We start from the raw sequence: 20,475 nt of genomic DNA, 5'->3' as shown, positions 1-20,475 counted from the left end.
GTACTGTGCACCCTGCTTCATTTTGAACAAAAGTGCTGCAAATGCATCAGTTCTCTCTGCTCAATCAGGATGGAGCATCAACAGAGGTTGGAGGAAGTTGAAAGACCAAATACCATCACATGAGAGTTCAACGTCACACAAAGAAAACTATGTTTGCATGGAAATCAGCCAGTAGGGCAGCATCAGCTGAAAGTTCAGTTGAGAATTTACTCTCAACTGAAATCTCTACAGAAATTAATAACTGGAAAAAACTTCTTGAGCGCATCCTGAATGTTTTTCTTTCTGAGTGGAGATTGGCTCTCTTTGGTTCCAGTCAACGTATTGGTGATTGTGCAGATGGAAACTTTCTAGGCATAGTTGAGCTCCTCAGCAAATATGACCCACTTTTATCAGAGCATGTTAAACGTGTTCAAGAATCGCAAGAGTGTCAAAAGTGCATCAAGTCGATTATTGCTCCACACGCATACAAAATAAGTTTATTGAGCTATGTGGGTCATTTGTACAAACAACAATTCTTGATGAGATTCTAAATGCCAAGTATTTTTCAATCATTGTTGATGCCACTCCAGATTGTTCTCACAAGGAACAGAATACTATGATTATTCGATATGTTAAGATTGTAGATGGCTCAAAATTTTCAATTGAAAAAAGGTTTATTTTTGTTTGATAATTTCACAAGAAAAACTGGAAAAGAAATTGCTGCTCAAGTACTAGCAATTCTAGAAGGTTTTAAGTTAAATTTTCAAGTCTGCATTGGTCAAGCCTATGACAATGGATCTAATGTGGCTGGGAAGTACACAGATGTACAAGCAGTTCTGTTTGAGCATAATTCAACTGTATTTTCTCCAGCTGTGGAAACCACAAACTAAACCTTGTAAGTGTTGCTTGTGCTTCATCATGCAAGAAGGCAATTATTTACCGTACATACTCGTTCATAAGCTGAATTTTTTTAGTAAAAAAGGGAAGCACCAGAGAAGGGGGTTGGCTTATGAACGGGTATAGAGATGGAGAGGTGGGACACAGCCCCTCCCCCCAACAAAGGGAGCAAGGAGTGGCAGCACAGCCAGAAGGGAAGAGGCAGAGCCAGAGTCTCTCCGCTTCTGGCCACGCTGCTCTCCCCTCAGCCTCCGAAGCAGCTGCAGCTCTGGGGCTGGCAGGCTGCAGCCGTGCCGCTTGGCCCCGCCCCCCAGAGCAGGCTAAAGCCACGCTGCCTGGCCTGCCAGAGCAGCTCCAGCCAGGCCAGAGACATCCTCCCCTGGCCCTCCCCAGATAAGGTTGGATGGGATGGGGAGAGTGTGGGGGTCCCGGGCTAGGGGTGGGGTCATTTGGGGGGTGGTCACAGGGGTTACTCCCCTGACCCCTAGCTTCTCCCCCCCAAAAAATTTCCCCACCAGTTGCTGTCCCGGCCCATCAGGGTAAGCAGCTGGCATGCTGGGACACTTTGTTTACTTAGGTTTACCTCTGTGCCTGCGGACGCTCAAGGTAAACAAATCATTTCGCCCACCAGCGGCTTATCCTAATGGCCCAGGAGCCAAAGTTTGCTGACCCCTGAATTATAGGGTCAGCTTATGAATGAGTCATAAAAATGTTCCATTTTTACTTATCCATCTGGGGGGGGGGGTCGGCTTATAAACAAACCGGCTTATGATTGAGTATATATGGTACTTTGGATCTTTTCAGCAAATGTACAATCTCTTCAGTAGCAGTCCACAAAGGTGGGAAATTCTGAAGCAATATCTTCCTGTTTCACTGCATGGGATATCCAAAACTAGATGGTCTGCACGGATTGATGGTGTTCAACCAGTTGCACAGCATTTGAATTTAGTGAGAAAGGCTTTAAATGAGCTTGAATCTCTCAATCTCACTGCACAAGCTCGAACTGAACTTCAGTTTATTCAGAAGCACATGTCCAAATTTGAATGCATTCTGATGTCATCTTTGTAGATGATGCTACTTACAATTATCCACCAAATTAATCTGGTAATTGAAGAACACAGTGCTACATTTGATGTTGAGAGGGATAACATTGAAAGTCTTATCAATGACATTCAACGGATTCGTGAACAATGGGATGCGATCCTGACTTGGTCCAAATTAGTAGCACAGAATATTGGGATTACATCTGAGTTCTCCACCAATCCCAATTTACCTACTGAATCCAATGCCGAGCAGCATTGTAGGGTCAATGTCTTCCTTGTCATCATTGACTCTATTCAGTCAGATCTTACATGTTGATTTGAGTCACTGCGACTAATTTGTACCCTTTTGGGTTTCTTTGGCAGTTCTACAGACTGAGTAATGAAGATCTACTTTCTGCATCTTAACAATTTCAGCAACAGTACAACAAGATCTCAGTGATGAGGTCATCTTCCTCAAATGAATATATTCCACAAACTTTAAATTGGATTGCAAGCCAAAGGAATTGCTTCAAGAAATACTTGAACTTGGATTCTCTGGGGTGTTTCCTAATATCACACTTGCATTGCATATTTTTGTCAGTTTGCCTGCATCAGTGGCTTGAGGTGACTGCACCTTCAATGTGTTGAAGCACTATCACTGTTCAACTATGGGACGAGCATTTTTTTTAAATTAATGGAGATATCCCATCTCCTAGAACTGGAAGGGACCTTGAAAGGTCATCGAGTCCAGCCCCCTGCCCTCACCAGCAGGACCAAGCACTGACTTTGCCCCAGATCCCTAAGTGGATTGAACTCACAACCCTGGGCTTAGCAGGCCAATGCTCAAACCACTGAGCTATCCGTCCCCCCTTTTGAATAGGCTCGCCATGCTTAATATCAACTGTGACATTTCACAAAAGCTAGAAAAAGTCTGTGTGGAGGCTCTTATGGTGGGGTAAGCCAGTGTTATTTCATAGGTCAGTTAGGAACAGAAACAAACCAAAATAAACCATTTGTCAACTGAAATGAGAGTGTCTGCACAAGGGCTAGTTCAAATTTGCTAAGGTTCCCCCTCTCTGTATATAGCACTGTTTCAGAACACTATTCTAAAGGTTTAGGTTTGTTTGTCTTTTAAAAACTTTGTACACGTTGATCAAAGAAATAATGATTTATACCTCTATATCTCATTTTTTGAGCCAACTACCTTTTTAAATATCTAGGGGTTAATGTAATTTCTAACCTTGGAGGCCCTGTATAAAACCACTTTCCCTGAGCTAGCAGACTCATTCCAAAGGTAGGCTGCCACTTGGCAACCCCAGTTACTGGACTGATAGGCAATGCTGTTTGTAGGAAGTGGCTGCCTAGGCTGACTTTTAAAAAAAGACTTCTACATCATTTAGTTTAGGACTTTAGGTTCAATAGTCTTTGTTTTGGGCTGAGAAGTGAATCTGGATCTTGATGAAGACTCTTCATCAGCCATTTTTAGGTGCCTTTGTCAGATTTTAATCTATATTAATTAGGAGCTAAACTGCAATTATTGCAAACTGGAGATAATCCCCTCAGTGGTTGTAATCAGCTGCTGCCCCTCTATGAAAAGGGGAACTGAAGAGTGTCTAAACTGCTGTTACAGCCTGTGCTTTCAGCACGGAAGAGGTCCCGCTCCCTCCTTATGGGATCACCAGTACTATCACAACTTACCTTCTTTCGGCACAGTGAGTCTATTGTTATTTTCAGTTTGGGTCACTGGGAAATTAGAATGAACACAGCAGGTGTAGGCTCACATGTACGGTTTGTAGGTGAGAGTTTTCCTCTCATTGAACTGAGCTAATGTAAACGTCCAGAATTTCCTTTGTGCTAAACTTTCTGCTTCATGGTTTCCCTAGGACAAAAGGGAGTTAAAAACCTTCCCTCATTACGGGCAAACCATCCTGACACTAACTTAAGGCACTGTATGAATCTCCAGATGTTAGCTGTATAAACAGCACATTATACTGGTCACTCCTATTCTGTGTCCTCTACAGCAAATTAGCAAGTAGGTAAGGATAAATATAGTTGTATAATGTTGTAGTATAATTTGTCACACTTTATTATTATTTATTTGTATTTCCATAGCAAAAATACGGACATTTTGGCCGCAAGTGGCAATACAAATTACAATGTAATAAATAACTGGGTAGCTCTTCCACCTGTTCTACGCGACATGGACAGGTGGTTATATTTCTCTATGCCAGTATATCGGCCTTCTAAGTAAGCTAGCTGTATGAACTGAAGATGGAGTTCTGTAAAGGCCATTCGTAGTGTGTTATTACACAAACTGACTAAATATCTAGCATACCCATGAGACTTTTTAACAAGGGGGGAACCAAGGTGACATATTTGAAATAGAAATAACTGCCATATCCAGTTGCTTATTAATATTCTCTATTCTTGACTTGATTTAGGATTTCACATTTTTAAACTTAAATCTACTCATTTCTAATTCTGAGAAGCCTAGAAAATGCAAAGAATTTTGAATATGCTCTAACCGGGGGAATTTCTGTGAGAAAGGCCTGCTGAGTTGTTCCTCTAAGCATAACCTTGGCAAATGCTGTGGGTGAATACTATGAATATGAATCCAAAAATTAATATTATGTTGTTCCACTTTGAACAGAAGAGAATTGATACCTCAGCAGCTCTTAGAGCCAAAACAGATATTTTTTGGGAGACCAAGAATGTTCCTAAGAAATTTATTTTGAATCATTTCCAGTCGCTTGAGATCATTCCATCCCCACATTTCTGCATCATATAAAATTTGAGTGTATACCTTAGCCTCAAATACACTAAGGACTGGTGCAATTAAATTGCCCCCATATGTCCAGGTAAAAGGTAACAGAGCTTGCATTGAATTTGAGCCCTTCTCTTTTGTTACCTGAATATGTTTATCCCACAAACCATTTTGTGAGAATGAATTACCTCTGGGAGTGATGGTTTCTGTATCTCATGCATGGCGAAGATTAAGACCCAGTCCCACAAACCAATCCCAGTGGGTGCACTCTTACTGTTGTGCTGAGCATTGGTTTCAGTAGGGCTTTGAATGGGATTAAGGGTCCAGCCAGAAGGATCAGATTGCAGGATCAAAGCCTGAGTATGTTTAAAAACAAAAACCATTCACACTAATCTCCTATAAAAATGTCAAATGAGAGATACATGGGGCAAACACATTAATACGTGTTGCAGTTCACATAGGCAAGATACAAAAGATGGACACAACCTCCTATCACCAGAAGAAGGGGGAGAAAAGCAAAAAGGCAAATGAATTACAATGTTTCATGTAAAAGGAAAAATTAAATTGCTGAACAGACTGTAGAAGTGACATCTGTTCACTTACTGTAGAGTGTCCAAAAGAACCCTCAAGCCATTGCCAAAGCTCAGAAAATATCGGGGGCGGACAGATTATCCCCTTCCACACCAGGGCACTACAGGGAAGGAAATTGCTCAGGATTCTCTCACAGAGTTTCTCCTGTTCTTCTACTGGGGTAGGGTTTGACCTGGGTTCTGCATTCAGATTCCATGGATCTCCAAGAATTCACAGAAGGCCATTGCTTCCTCCAGCCATGTACCCCAACACACACATCTTTGCTCACAGGCAGCCACTACCTGGGATTTCCCTTAAAGGAGTTTCCTCACTATGAAGAGAGAATATCTTGTTTAATCCTTTGTGCAGGCAGCGATGATGCACATCCCTGCTGTAGCTATGCCCTACTCACTCCTCATCCAGCCTGCTTACTCCCCAAAACATGAAGAGCCCTCCATGAGGCCTGGGGGAGCCTCTTTTGCTTCTACATGGGGCAGGGAAGCTCTTGGGCAGATCTTGTGGGCAGGGCCGGCTTTAGGCCAATTCAACCAATTCCCCTGAATCGGGCCCCGCCCCTAAGAGAGCCCAAGCCCTGGTACGGCGTACCGACAAGAGCTGGTGCGCCGTACCGGGGTGGCCCCGCTTCCCCAGGGGGCAATTTAAAGGGCCTGGGGCTCCCAGCAGGGGCTGGAGCCCCAGGCCCTTTAAATTGCCACCAGAGCCCCACTGCTGGAGCCCTGGGGTAGGGCTGCGGGGCTCTGGGGGCTATTTAAAAAGTCTGGGGCTCCCGTTGCTTCTACCGGCCCGGGCCTTTAAATAGCCACTGGAGCCCCGCCGTTTCCCCAGGGCTCCCGCAGCTATTTAAAGGGCCGGGGTGGTGGAAGCAGGGGAGCCCCGGGCCCTTTAAATAGACCCTGAGACCCGGGCTGCTGCTGCTACCCCAGTGGAGGAGGGAGCACTTACCGTACAGGGTGGGCTGTGCCCGCGCCCTCTGCCCGCACCAGCCCCTGTCTTCAGCCAGTCTCGCACCCCCTGCCCTGCCTGTAGCCAGCCCCTGCCGCACCCCCCTGCCTGAAGCCAGCCAGTCCCGCACTCCTCTGTCTCCAGCCCTGCCAACCCATGCCGCACCCTCCTGCGGCCCTGCCTGAAGCCAGCCAGCCCACCCCACATACCCCTCCAGCCAGCCCCACACTCCTTGCCCTGCCTGCAGCCAGACCCTACCTCCAGTCAGCCCCATGTCCAGTGGTGCCCTGCAGTTCCCAGAGCAGTAACCCTGCACACCTGCTTCAATGAGGGGGGCAGGGAGCAGCTGGGACCCACACATGTGCACACACACCCAGGGAGTGGTGGGGACCCACACATGTGAAACGGAGCTCATTTCTAGTTCAGGCCCATCTTTTTAAAAAAGAACTTTAGGTAGGGTTAACATACATCCATATTTTCCCGGACATGTCAGGCTTTTTGGTTCTTAAATTGCCATGCGGGAGGAATTTTTAAAATTTAAAAATCCCTCCCGGGAAAATACGGACGTATGGTAACCCTTATTGGTACAAAAAATACATACTGTCGCACATCCCTTAAATCAGAACTTTTTATAGGGAACCAGTTGCTAAGAAATGAAAGGCTTTTTTTCTGTTGTTGTTTTTTTTTTTTTTTTTTAGTCATCCCTGCCGGGGCCCCGCCGAAAATGTTCGAATGGGGCCCCGCACTTCCTAAAGCCGGCCCTGCTTGTGGGCACAATTTAATCCATGGTTATCACTCTTGAATGTATTTACAGTGCAGCTGTATGTTGAACAGCGACTATAAATGTGGCATTGTCAGGCCCTATGTTTGAATCTCACTAGTTCCAGATCAAATGCAGTTAGTTTACAAGTAAAAGAATGGTTTTTTACTAATTTCCAGCTCAGCAAACTCAGCGCCAACCTGGATTCTTTCCTTTCATGCATCATGACTAGCAAAACAACTTTGTATGCCAAATTATTCTCTTACTAACACTTACGTAACCCTCTTGCCTTCAGCGGCAAAGGTGTGGTTGGAGCTTAGTGAAGAATGCTGTTGATATATGAGTGGGAGCAGACTCAGCAGTGCAGGGATAGAAAGCAGTAAAAACATTTTTGTCACTGAAGTCAGTGAAAGTGATTCTGAATGCGCATATGGAGCAGCCTGTTTTGTCAGTAAGAAGGTGCCATTTTTAGTTACTTTTCAGAGCAACACTTTAAACAAAAGGGACTCAGATTTGCTATATTTTTAAGCCTTCCCAGGAATTATAGTGTCATAGGCATTTTATGTATCTCACAACCAGGGCCGGCTTTAGGCCGATTCAGCCAATTCGGCTGAATCGGGCCCCGCGCTAAGAGGGCCCCGCACCGCAGCTCTCCACCCCGCCCCCAGCTCACTTCTCCCTCCTCCCCTCTCCTGAACGCTCCGCCCCCAGCTCCTCTCCCTCCCCTGCTTCCCGTGAATCAGAGGTTCGTGGGAAGTCTGAAAAGAAGCAGGGGCGGGCAGGCAGCACCAGGTAAGCTGGGGTGGCGGGGGGGTGCGAGAAGGGCTCCGGGGAGGCGCAGCACGGCCCAGTCCTGCCCTGGCCAAGCAGCTCACTCTGGCCCCAGTTCTGGCCGAGTGCGCCGGCCTGGCCCAGCCCCGGCTGAGCACCCCCGGCCTCAGTGGCTCTGACCCGGCTCGGCTCCGGCCCGGCCCCCTCAGCTCGGCTCCGGGCCAGACCCAAGCCCCGCGACCCTGGCCGGAGCTCCGGCCGGAACGTGGCCCAATTCCTGGGGGCGGGGCTTGCGGCAAGCCCCACCCCCAGGAATCAGGCCCCCTCTTTCTAAAGCCGGCCCTGCTCACAACTGAATAAAACCTGGATAAACTGGAAGACGAGAGCTTCAAAGTTCCAACAGAGAAATGGAAATACAAACAAAACTGAGCTGCGTGCTGTTCGTTCCTATCTGCCTAGTACTTTCTCATTCATAAGGCTATGGGGACCTCTAGAGGCCGAACACAAAACTTATTTATAAAGATCAAACAAACTCTCTCTCTCTCTATATATAAATATATGGCCTTTTATTGCCCTGGAACAATGGGAATCGTATGATCCTTGGAGCGTTGGGGTATTTTAGTTTCAAACCAATGTTTACTCCAGTCCTAACAGCACAGTTACTAGTGAAAAGTAGTTTGTATCAACCCATCCCCTTCCACATGCCATAATAATAATATAATTATAATAAATTAATAATGATCTTATTATTATTCCACATGCCACTGCCACAACCTTAACATGACAAACTGTTGATTTTCACATATTTCAGAAATCCACCTCATGCATTCAGGACCGTCCCTAGGGGAGTGCGGGGCTCAGGGCAGAAGTGACGTCACTTCTGGGACCAACCGCACAGGGGTTGGATAGGGGAAGCTGGGGTGGGTGGTGCCTCCCCAAACAGCCAGGCGTGACCCTTCCCACACTCCGCTCCCGCCCATCCCCAGGTCCCGCTTCGGCTGTGCCGCTGGGCTCCAGGGGCTGGGGCCACGCCGCCCGCCTTCCTGGGGCTGGGGAGGCCACATGCTCTCCCTTGGGTGAGCAGCACGCTCTCCCTCAGGTGGAAGAGGTAGGGCTAGGGGTAGCCTCGCCCAGCCAGCGGTTCACCCGCTGCCAATGCAGCGCTGGCCATGGGGCCCCCCAAAGCGCAGGGCCCGGAGCGGTTGCCCCGATTCACTATCCCCTAGGGACGGCCCTGCATGCATTGTCCCACTGAGACCTGGTCTACACTTACATTAGATCAACCCAGCTACATTGCTCAGGGCTGTGAAAAACTTGACACCCTGAGATCATAGTTAGGTCGACCTAATCTCCGGCATAGAGGCAGCTAGGTCGACGGAAGAATTCTTCCATTGACCTAGGTACCATCTCTCAGAGGGGTGGATTAACTACATTGATGTAAAAACTCCTTCCGTCAATGTAGGAGGCATCTACACTGTGGTCCTACAGCATGTCTATATGACAACCACTGAAGTGGCACAGTTATGGCACTGTAGTGCCATAGCATAGACGCTTCCTACATCAATGGAAGGGGTTTTTCCATCGATGTAGTTAATGCACCTTTCCAAAAGGCAGTAGCTAGGTCAACGGAAGAATTCTTCCATCAACCTAGCTGGATCTACCCTGGGGCGGGAGGGGGTTGATTGACCTCATTGCTGTGCTCAAGGCACAAAATGTTTCACAGCCAGGACTTGCGACACAGCTAGATCCATCTAATTTTTAAGTGTAGACCAAACCTTAGTGTATATGTAGGGCCCATCATTTTCAATTTTTATTTTATTTAATTTTTCCAGGAATTTATCGGTGTTTATTACAACAACAACAACAAAAACAGGTGAAAATCAGTGCAAAAAAACTATTAATTTTTCTGGGTAAATATCAGGGTTTATTTTGAGGGATGGAAGGATGGGGAAAAAGTATTCTGTAGATTAATGCTTTGATGAATGGAATTCAATGTGGTTTGCTGCAGAACTAAAACAGAACTCAAAACACAATGCCACCTCTGAGTTTAAGAAAACAATACATCTCAAATCCCCAAATAAAGCTTTTCATTTGAATAAACAGTTTACTGTTGTAGACTTAGAACTATTTGCCTATAAATATTTACATTTAATAATTGGGCCACACCATTTGCAGTGCATACACTCAACTTCATCCTTTTCTCCTGTTTTTGTTTTTTTTAAACTTTTGAATACTTCCCTGTGTTCTGAAACGTATTCTGATACAGATTTTTGTTTTCTTGACATTTTAGTGTGTCAAATCTTTAAACCATTATCTACTGACAGTTTGAAGTGTGTATGTAGTGGGAGTGAGATTCATCAGTATGTTCAGATGTGCATGCACTTCAGAGCATGCGTATGTGCATGCCTGTTTGTTTACTGTGTATATCTTCTAGACTAACACATAGCCTTACTTCAACAGGCAGGTTTGCATATACAGACAGACTTGTGTATTATCGTAATACATATATCTCATATATTGTATTTTCCTAATAAAACAAGTTATTTTGTATATATTTGAATGATATAAAAGTAGGGTGAAAATCGGAAAAAAACAAATAATACTTTTTGGAAAACCTGGGATTTTTTCAGTAAAAATCGGTTTAAACTGAAAACGAAGGCACTTATGTATATGCAGATACACTGGCAAAAAGCTGCTTTTGCCTGTACAGCTTATTTCATTCATGGAACCAGTATAAGCTATATCCACAAAAGCACGACTGTCCGTATAAACTGTGTGAATGGTCTCGTTAGCACTGACCCCCCACTTGGTAAGGCGACTCCCATCTTTTCATGTACTGTGTAGCTATACCTGCCTACTGTATTTTCCACTCCATGCATCTGATGAAGTGGATTCTAGCCCACGAAAGCTTATGCCCAAATAAATTTGTTAGTCTCTAAGGTGCCACAAGGACTCCTCCTTGTTTTTGCTGATACAGACTAACACAGCTGCTACTCTGAAACTTACACTATGAGGGTTTACCTGTATAGCTACAGCTATATAGCAAACCTTTTCTAATGTAGACTAGGCTCTAATCCCAGATTCTGCAAAGATTTAAGCATGTGTAACTTCACACATGTGAGTAGTCCCATTATTCACATGTGCAATGTCTTTCCAGAATTGGGGCCACTGGGAACTGGACCTTGCTCATGGAGTGTGCTGGAATGCCTCACCACTTCTACTGGATTGTATTTGATCCACTTCTCTGAAAAGTCTTTTTAGGGGAGGAGAATGACAAGAACAAAACAACAAAAACCAACCACATTCAGGGTCAAGCCAAACTATATTTGAGAAAAGCAGTGGTGACAATGTGAATAGTATTTTTTTTAAATAAAATAAGCTTAGAAAAAAATAATTGCATGAAGAAATAACTAATGAATGCCTGGATAATAGGTTTTGGAGTTTTTTCAGTTGTATATATTCCTTGATTTTTTTTTTTTTTTTTTAATAAATAAGTGCAAGGGTAGCTCAGGGAGCGGAAATAAAGTGTTTGGGTGATTGTTGCTGAGAAAGAAATCTTTGAGTGGATAGCTGAGCGAGAGACATTTACTAAGCTAATTTTCTTTTCTTTGGAGCAGCTGAGACATAGGATTGAAACAGTATTGGAGGGGCTGAGAAAACTGGAGCTGCAAGAGAAGAAAGAGTTGAGGGAGAGGCCTGGAGAGGCTCAGGGGAGTTAGTTGATAGAGATCTTTAGAGCCATGGAGAAGCTTAGCAAGACAAGCACAGAAAAGCTGGAAGAGAATACATAATGCTACAGTAACCTCAGAGACCTTTGCAAATGTGCCTAGTTTAATGTTGCTTGATTCTATCACTGAATTCATTTTTACTTGCCTTGTTTTTCCCTTCTGCATTTCCTACTGGACCTCCTAACAACCAATTAATGACAACGTTTGTTTGGTGACAGTATCCCTGGAGGTTGAGAGTCAGGACAGCCTAGTGGGATTATGGACTCACAGGAGACTGAAACCTGAGCAGTTGAGAGTGGAATGGATTTTTAATCAAACCTTATAAAAGTCTTTGTTTTTTTTGTTATTTTGTTAGCACCTAAACACCTGACAAACACATAGGAAAAAAGCTCTGTTTATTAAAGATTCAGATTCCCCTATCTCTTTCAGCTGAGGGTCCAGAAACTCCCACTTCAGTTCTTTGGTCCTCTAAGGAGTCCTCCAGCAAACAATGTAGACAAAACTTTATATTCCTGATATTTGAAATTGGTAAATTAATAAGAGGGGAAAGAGGCATTTCTTTTCAGGACACCTTTAAATGCTTAGCATATACACATTTTTAAAACATGCAGATTGGCTGGATATTTTTATCTGAAGTATAAGATGGTTGGAAAATGGTAACTATATTTCATGAGGAAAAATTTATCATTTTGAATTTTCTTGTGAAACCTTTTGAAATTTTCTTTCTTTCTTTCTTTCTTTCTTTCTTTCAAAATTGGTTGCAGGTACTTCGACCTTGTTGAAAGCCTGCTTGCTCAATATTCAAGATGTTCTCCACCTCTGATGTTATTTGTGATAATATTAAGCACTCTAGAACCTTAAGACACACAGAAAGCAGTGATATTGGGCTATAGCTTGATGCCTGGTTTGGGTCTTTACCCGGTTTTGGGAGGCCAATGATTTTTGACATGCACCAGTTTTTTGGCAGTCTTTCTTCATTGATGACCCTTGTGCACAATTGAACCAGCCAAGAGTGGGTGCATAGGCCAAGATGTTTCAGGAACTCTGGAAGGACATTGTCATAGCCAACAGCAGTGCCAGACTTGGTGTTATATAACAGTCCAATTCTGGAACTGTGAAAGGTTCAGGGCAAGTTTTGGATTACGGTAACTACATTAATCAAAAATGGTTTTCAAAGAAACCTGAAAACAGGCACTATTTTGCTTGACCTAGGGTTACCATACGTCCTCTTTTTCCCGGACATGTCCGGCTTTTCGGCAGCAAACCCCCGTCCGGGGGGAATTGCCAAAAAGCCGAACATGTCCGGGAAAATGGCGGCTCTGCTCCTCCCCAACTCTTCGGCTCTGTTTAAGAGCTGGGCTGCCCGAGCGCTAGCGGCTTCGGGCAGCCCCCGTGCCTCCGGACCCTGCGCCCCCAGCCGGGCACTTCCCCTCCCAGGCTCCGGCGGCGCAGGGTCCGGAGGCACGGGGGCTGCCCAAAGCCGGTAGCGCTCGGGCAGCCTGGCTCTTAAACAGAGCCGAAGAGTCGGGGAGGAGCAGAGCCGCCGCGGCTGGAGGCTCTGCTCCTCTTCGGCTCTGTTTAAGAGCCAGGCTGCCCGAGCGCTACCGGCTTTGGGCAGCCCCCGTGCCTCCGGACCCTGCGCCGCCGGAGCCTGGGAGGGGAAGTGCCCGGCTGGGGGCGCAGGGTCCGGAGGCATAGGGGCTGCCCAAAGCCCGAGCGCTACCGGCTTCACGGTTTGCCGGGCAGCCTCCAGACCCTGCACCCCCGGCTGGGCGCTTCCCCTCCCGGGCTCCAGCTGCGCTGGGGAAGCGCTGGCCGGGGGCGCAGGGTCTGGGGGGGGCTGCCCGGCAAACCCTGAAGCCAGTAGCGCTGGGGCAGCCCTTTCCCCGTGGCTGGGAGTGGGAGGGAGAAGGGGCGGAGTTAGGGCGTGGAAGGGGCGGAGTTGTGGCGGGGCCAGGGGTGGGGAAATGGGCGGGGCAAGGGCCCGTGGAGGGTCCTCTTTTTTTATTTATTAGATATGGTAACCCATATTTTAACTACTTGACCTCACTCAGCGTATGATACAGTATGGCACACGGGTCAACTTGTTAAAATATCAAGAATCCTCCCACCATGGGTTACTGATGGTGACATACAAAAGCCACCTGAGCATGATAGCAGTGAAGGTCAAGACATGCAACAACTTTCTCAGCAAACTGGCAGGTTCTTCATGGGGAGCGGATGCTCCAACCCTAAGGGCCTCAGCCCTTGCCACCTTGTACTCAATAGCAGAGTACTGTGTACGCCAGTACGGAGTTAGTCGGCACGTACCAAACTTGTTGACGTGCAACTCAACTCAACAATGTGCATCATCATAGGAACTCTCCAACTGACTCTTCTTTCATGGCTTCCAGTTTTGAGCCACATAGCTCCCCCTTACATCAGGAGGGAGATTGCAGCTGGCAAGCTGTTTGAGTAGGTAGGGGCCAACCCAAGCTTGCCCTTGTTCAACGACCTTTTTAGCCCACCAGCTACAGGTCTTTTATCACGACCCACTGTGGTCGAGACTGCCACACTAGGACATGACAGCAGAATCCCTGTGGTGGGAAGACTGGTGCTTATCAGCAACCACCAATCAGTTCCTTGTCACAGACCCTACTACTTGCCCACCAGCTTCGACATGCCACGTCCATGGGCTCTTCTTAACTGATTCTGAACTGGGCAAGGCCTCTGTGCAGCCAACCAACACCATTGGGGTCTTTGAGAAAATCCACACTGCAGCTGCGGCACAGATCAAACAATGATACACATTGTCGAGGAGTGCCTGCTAACCAAATTCTGCAGTGACAGCTCCACTTTGGCCACTAAGAATGCTATTGCTTGGCTTGGCAAATATGCAAATCCTAAATAAATAAATAAAAGACCCGGGCCTAAAATAAAAAAATATTTTTTATTTTTTCTTCCTTTTTCAGAGGCAAAATGGAAAAGGGGGAGAAGAGGAGGAGGAAAAGGAAAAGGGGGAGAGAAAAGGGGGGAAATGACCCCCGAGTTTTTGTTTTGAAATTAAAAAAAACATAAATTGTAGAAAAATTAAAAGTTAAATAAAAAAAAGTTTTGAACAAAAAAATGTGACCAGCTCTAAGTAAAAGAACCATAAAAATCCCTGCTTGAGAATGGTGGGTCTAAAAGGAGCAATAAACCATAGCGGAAAAATGAGTACTTGGGAAACAGATAATTTATGTTCTAATCACTATCTTATTTTCTTGTTCTACATACTGCATAAAATAAACACAGCTTCACAAAAAAACAGCCTCAGGGCTGCTCTATGATTACACAAGACAGAAAGAGTCTGATGTGAAGTTAGATTTAATTCCACCAATCCTGCTTCAGAATGTGTGTTCTTGTAACTAGCTGCAGGATCAAAATATCTAAGAGCATCAAAGCAGAAGATGCAATTAAAGTTCAGGGCTCTATCCAGCAAGAAGCAGCCTTTGTGGCTGCTGGCCAATAAGAAGTTCTGCATACCAATCTCTACACACATAGAGTGCTTTCCCTTTGGCAGTCTTACACAGCAGCCCAAAATTGCTACCGTCTTTGTGGTAGAGTCAAAGCTCTGACAGATGCCATAAAGTTGTGCCATTGCAGGGGTGTATAATTGCCAGAGAGCAGATCTTCCCCCAGACCTGTCCTGGAACACACCCTGCTCCTAGGACTCCTGTGGAGGGTGAGGCAGAGGCTCCTTGCATGGGGAGAGTCAGTTCTGGTGGTGGGGTGTTGGCACACAAGGTTGCATTTTTCCCTTTGGGGCCCTCTGCAACAGGCAAACTTATCTCCTGCATGAATCAGACTGCAGTGGAACTAGCAACCACAGGGTCTGCACTGCGGGAAGATGTGGGTTTTTTTGTTTTTTGACAGGATCAGCTTCATGCCTAGCACCTAAAACAAATAGGGAAGATTGTTCCCTTGAAACCTCCATATGGATCTCTCCCTTCTTGTTCAGAAGGAAGGTCAGGCATCTCTGTTCTACAATCCAACTCCAGGCGTCCACAGAGATCCATCTTTGGGGCTGGGATCCACATGGGTCTGGGAATGGGCTATGTTGAATGGGGGCACGGTTGAGGGACACACTTCATTTCGCCACTGGTCCTGAGACCTTTCCAGGTTAAAAATAATACAATCTGGAGTGGATCCCCTGGGATCTGCATGATTTCTGGGTGGGCCCCTTGGCCTGGTTTGCAGTGGGGCAAATTCACCCCCCTGACAGGGCAATGCAAGGAGAGACACACGGTGGAATGTTTGTAGAGATTTCCTCCCCCACCATCCCTCCTATGAGTTGTACCATGACAGGGATGATCTGGCCCAATAGTTTCCTATTTAAACCAGTTCAATCGCCACTTTCTTGATAGGGAGATCATAGAGTTTAGGGCCAGAAGGAACCACCAGATCATCCAGTCTGACCTCCTGCATATCTTAGACCATTAAACACTACCCAGCCATCCGTATACCACCCCCAAAAACTGAAATTAGACCACAGCATTACAACCCATGAGACTCTATTATATTGTGTGCCATAGCGAATAGGAGAGATTGAGGTGCACCAATGCCTGAGGCCCCTGCAATGGCAGGGAACTGATTAAGTGAGACATACCCTGATGATCCTGGCAAGTGACCCGCACCACATGCTGCAGAGGAAGGCGAAAACTGTCCCCGTCCTCCCCCCAAGGTCACTGCCAATGTGACCTGGGGGGAAATTCCTTCCTGACCCCACATATGGTGATCAGTTAGACTCCGTGCATGTCAGCAAGAACCAGCCAAGCCAAGTCCCCTGAGAGAGAATTCTCAGTATCATCTTAGAGCAAAGGCCCAGTCCAGTGTTCCATCCCTAGCCATGGCCATTTCTGATGCTTCAAGGAAGGAGACCAAAAAAAAAACCCAAAACAACCCAGCACCAGAATACATTAGGGGAGAGAAGGAAGCCCTTCCTGACCCTGCAGGTGTCTGGCTGAGGCCCTGAAGCATGAGCTCTTAGGAACATAAGGCATAAACCAGAAGGGACCCCCAGGGCCGCTAAGGAGGCAGTCAGAAACACATTTCATAAAAAATGTAAGGACTTTGATGAATAACTCTAATGTATATTGCATTTTTTTGGAATTCATTACCAGTGTGTACTGAGATCTAAATACACTACATCTCAGATCCAGTAGATTAAAAAAATGACTAACTGTGTAATATATGATTTAATCTTCTACATGAAAACTATCCTATCTTGGTTTGACCATTGGTTAAATATATGAAAACTTTGTATTACCTCACTCTCTGGACTATTCTAAACAGGGCATTTATTTATGTGCTATAGACATACAACTTCAGTATTTCAATATTTTGTTTTTTGTTTATTATTGTGCAGCTGACATCCTGAAATAGAATTATTTGTAATTCTATTTTGCAAATATGACAGCAGGAGGAGGTTTACTCTTGCTTTTGTTTTTATTTCTTTAAATATTACAATAAAGCAGCAGGTCTGCTGCAGTTAAGGTTGAGTGCCACTTTCTGTCTAAAGGTGGACTTTTCTAAGTGTTCTAAAATCTATACGCTGACTTGGATTGTCATGAAATTAGCTGTGCCTCATAGGGGTACTGGCTAGCGCTAGTGATCCAAGTTTGGAGTCATTTGAGCAAAGGATTATCAAGTTACAGTCCCACCAAAACAGCATTTAAAAAAATCATCTCCTTTTGTGCACATACCTAGGGGTCAAACTGTGGTGCTGATCTTCCCCAAACTGACTTCAGTCACTTGGGATTTATCTCAGCTAGTGCATGGCACCCACTGGCCCTTTGGGGAAGCAATATTGAAAAAGTTATGAAGGGTAAAGTTTGTAATTCCAGGTTGGTGTATGTCAGACTGATGCTCCTAGTAGAATGAAATGCAGATATGCAGCAAACCTGGGACTTTGTTGAATCAAGAATGTTTCCAGGCAGTATATCATCACTGGGTGGTTCATGGTTACACAGTGTGGTCATTGAACCTGAGCTGTATTGTGAGTTTGAGCTCTACCCATGGCAGTTTTTAGAGAATGTGTGCATGTTCCCTGCTTTCTGCAGGGGCTCCCCTTGGAAGTTTTGCCCTGAGGCCAAAAATTCTGATAAAGAGTGATATTTTAAAGTTCTCTAAAATCCACATGCAGACTCCAATTTAATTTAGAAGTACTGACAAGGAAATTGGCATTAATTAAATAGAGGGAATGTGAAAGATTCTAGAAAGCAGTTAGGATAATGTAGTCATGTTTCCTGAACATGGGACTGAGTGTGATCAAAGGAAACAAGTTTCTTGGTCATTTGGTCCAGGTGTTCCTAATACACAGCACCCCCTAATGTGAGCTGTTCATAACATTTTCAGATTACTATAACATTTTTGGTACAAACATAGGGAATATGGGGGAAGGGTCAGAGTAATGAGGGGGAGTGTGTGTGGGAGGGATTTGGATCAGTGCATGAGTATGGTGCAGGTAAGGGAGGCGAGAGGAAGGGGCGGAGGTGTGGGGAGAATATGGGAAGAGGTGTTTGGGGCTGTGGCAAAGAAAGGGAAGTTTCAGGGGAGGGGTATAAATGGGGATGGGTGGTAGGGGAGGGATTAGTAGAGGGGAGCAGGTTTGGGAGTTGGACCAAGGGGGATAGGAGTAGTGGGATGGGCAGTTGGGAGAGGGAGCAGATGGATGGCAGACAGAATGTGGAAGAGATTAGATGCAAGGGGGGCTGTCAGCCCCATCTTCTTCCCTTCTGTTTGAAGCCATTGCCCCCTCCTCTGAACCCTTTTACCTGGCCAGATCATGCAGAGGGGGGCAATGTCTCCCATTCACAGCCCTGTCTCTCAGGGCAATGATCATTGGCCATTATCTTTGAAAACTCGTGGTGATCAGGGGAGGTCCTAGACGATTGGAAAAAGGCAAATATAGTGCTCATCTTTAAAGAAGGGAAGAAGGAGAATCCAGGGAACTACAGACTGGTCAGCCTCACCTCAGTCCCCAGAAAAATCATGGAGCAGGTCCTCGAGGAATCCATTTTGAAGCACTTGGAGGAGAGGAAGGTGATCTGGAACAGTCAACATGGATTTACCAAGGGCAAGTCATGCCTGACCAACCTGATTGCCTTCTATGATAAGCTAACTGGCTCTGTGGATGAGGGGAGAGCAGTGGACATGATATATCTTGACTTTAGCAAAACTTTTGATAAGGTATCCCACAATATTCTTGCCAGAAAGTTAAAGAAGTAAGGATTGGATTAATGGACTATAAGGTGGGTAGAAAGCTGGCTAGATCGTTGGGATCAAGGGGTAGTGATGAATGGCTCGATGTCTAGTTGGCAGTCAGTATCAAGCAAAGTGCCCCAGGGGTCGGTCCTGGGGCCAGTTTTGTTCAACATCTTTATTAATTATCTGGATGATGGGATGGATTGCCCCCTCAGCAAGTTCACAGTTGACACTAAGCAGGGGGCAGAGGTAGATATGCTGGAGGGTAGGGATAGGGCCCAGAGTGACCTAGACAAATTGGAGGGTTGGGCCAAAAGAAAGCTGATAAGGTTCAACAAGGACAAGTGCAGAGCCCTTCACTTAGGATGGAAGAATCCCATGCACTGCTACAGGCTGGGGCCGACTCAGTTCTGCAGAAAAGGACCTAGGGATTACAGTGGACAAGAAGCTGTATATGAGTCAACAGTGTGCCTTTGTTGCTAAGAAGACTAATGGCATATTGGCAGGAGTATTTGTAGGAGTACTGCCAGCAGATTGAAGGAAGTGATTATTCCCCTCTATTCGGCATGAGAGGCCACATCTGGAGTATTGCGTCCAGTTTTGGGGCCCCCACTATAGAAAGGATGTGGATAAATTGGAGAGAGTCCACAGCAGGGCAATGAAAATTATTAGGGGGCTGGGGCACATGACTTAGGAGGAGAGATTGAGGGAACTGGGCTTGTTTAGTCTTCAGAAAAGAAGAGTGAGGGCGGATTTAATAGCAGCCTTCAGCTACCTAAAGTGGGGTTCCAAAGAGGATGGAGCTCGGCTGTTCTCAGTGGTGGCAGATGACAGAACAAGGAGCAATGATCTCAAGTTTCAGTGGGGGAGGTTTAGGTTGGATATTAGGAAACACTATTTCACTAGGAGGGTGGTGAAGCACTGAAATGGGTTACCTAGGGAGGTGGTGGAATCGCCATCCTTAGAGGTTTTTAAGGCCCGGCTTGACAAAGCCCTGGCTGGGATAACTTAGTTGGGGTTGGTCCTGCTTTGAGCAGGGGGTTGGACTAAATGACCTCCTGAGGTCTCTTCCAAACCTAATCTATGATTCTATGACCAGGATTTGGAGGGGAATGCACATAAAAAGAGAAAGGACAATGGGCAGCAGAGAACCCCAGTCAGTCTCACAGAGGGCAGAGACCCGCCACATGTGAGCCAGGATCTAGGTGCATTGCCCCTCTGTTGTGTCCTAACACCCCATATGGTGCCTGGGGACTCCTGCCCCACTATCGGCGCTTTTAAGCCCCTCTCCTTGCCCCCATGTGTGTGCTGAAATCTGAGCTCTGCCACTTTGGAGGGTTCTTAGCCCTTCTTTCCACCCCCCTCCCATGTGACCTGGGATCTGAGGGTCCCTGTTTATCTAGGGGGCTCTGAACCACTCTCCCCCTCATGTGTGAGCCTGGACAGAGCCAGACGAGTACCCAGAAGTCACCTCCTACAAGACAGGCCCAACAAAGAAAATAACAGAACACCACTAGCTGTCACCTTCAGCTCCCAACTAAAACCTCTCCAGCGCATCATCAGAGATCTACAACCTATCCTGAAAGATGATCCTTTACTCCCATAGATCTTGGCAGACAGACCTGTCCTCGCTTACAGACAACCCCCCCCAACCTAAAGCAAATACTCACCAGCAACCACACATCACTGAACAAAAACACTGACCCCAGAAACCTATCCTTGTAACAAAGCCCAATGCCAACTCTGTCCACATATCTATTCAAGTGACATCATCATAGGACCTAATCACATCAGCCA

The 20,475-nt window shown here is 45.9% G+C and overlaps 1 long non-coding RNA gene across 2 annotated transcripts in view; it reads left to right on the top strand.

The window, feature by feature from the left end:
- The first annotated feature begins 7,713 nt into the window (after positions 1-7,713).
- Positions 7,714-20,475, top strand: part of LOC128830616 (uncharacterized) — a 44,972-nt gene continuing 32,210 nt past the window's right edge. For both annotated transcript variants that reach the window (XR_008443615.1, XR_008443614.1), the window contains exon 1: positions 7,714-7,747. This is a non-coding gene — a long non-coding RNA (uncharacterized LOC128830616). The remainder of the gene's footprint in view (positions 7,748-20,475) is intronic.

This window comes from Malaclemys terrapin, chromosome 1 (assembly GCF_027887155.1).
Source record: "Malaclemys terrapin pileata isolate rMalTer1 chromosome 1, rMalTer1.hap1, whole genome shotgun sequence".
Lineage (NCBI taxonomy): Eukaryota > Metazoa > Chordata > Testudines > Emydidae > Malaclemys > Malaclemys terrapin.
This window is presented reverse-complemented; position numbering and strand designations above follow the sequence as displayed.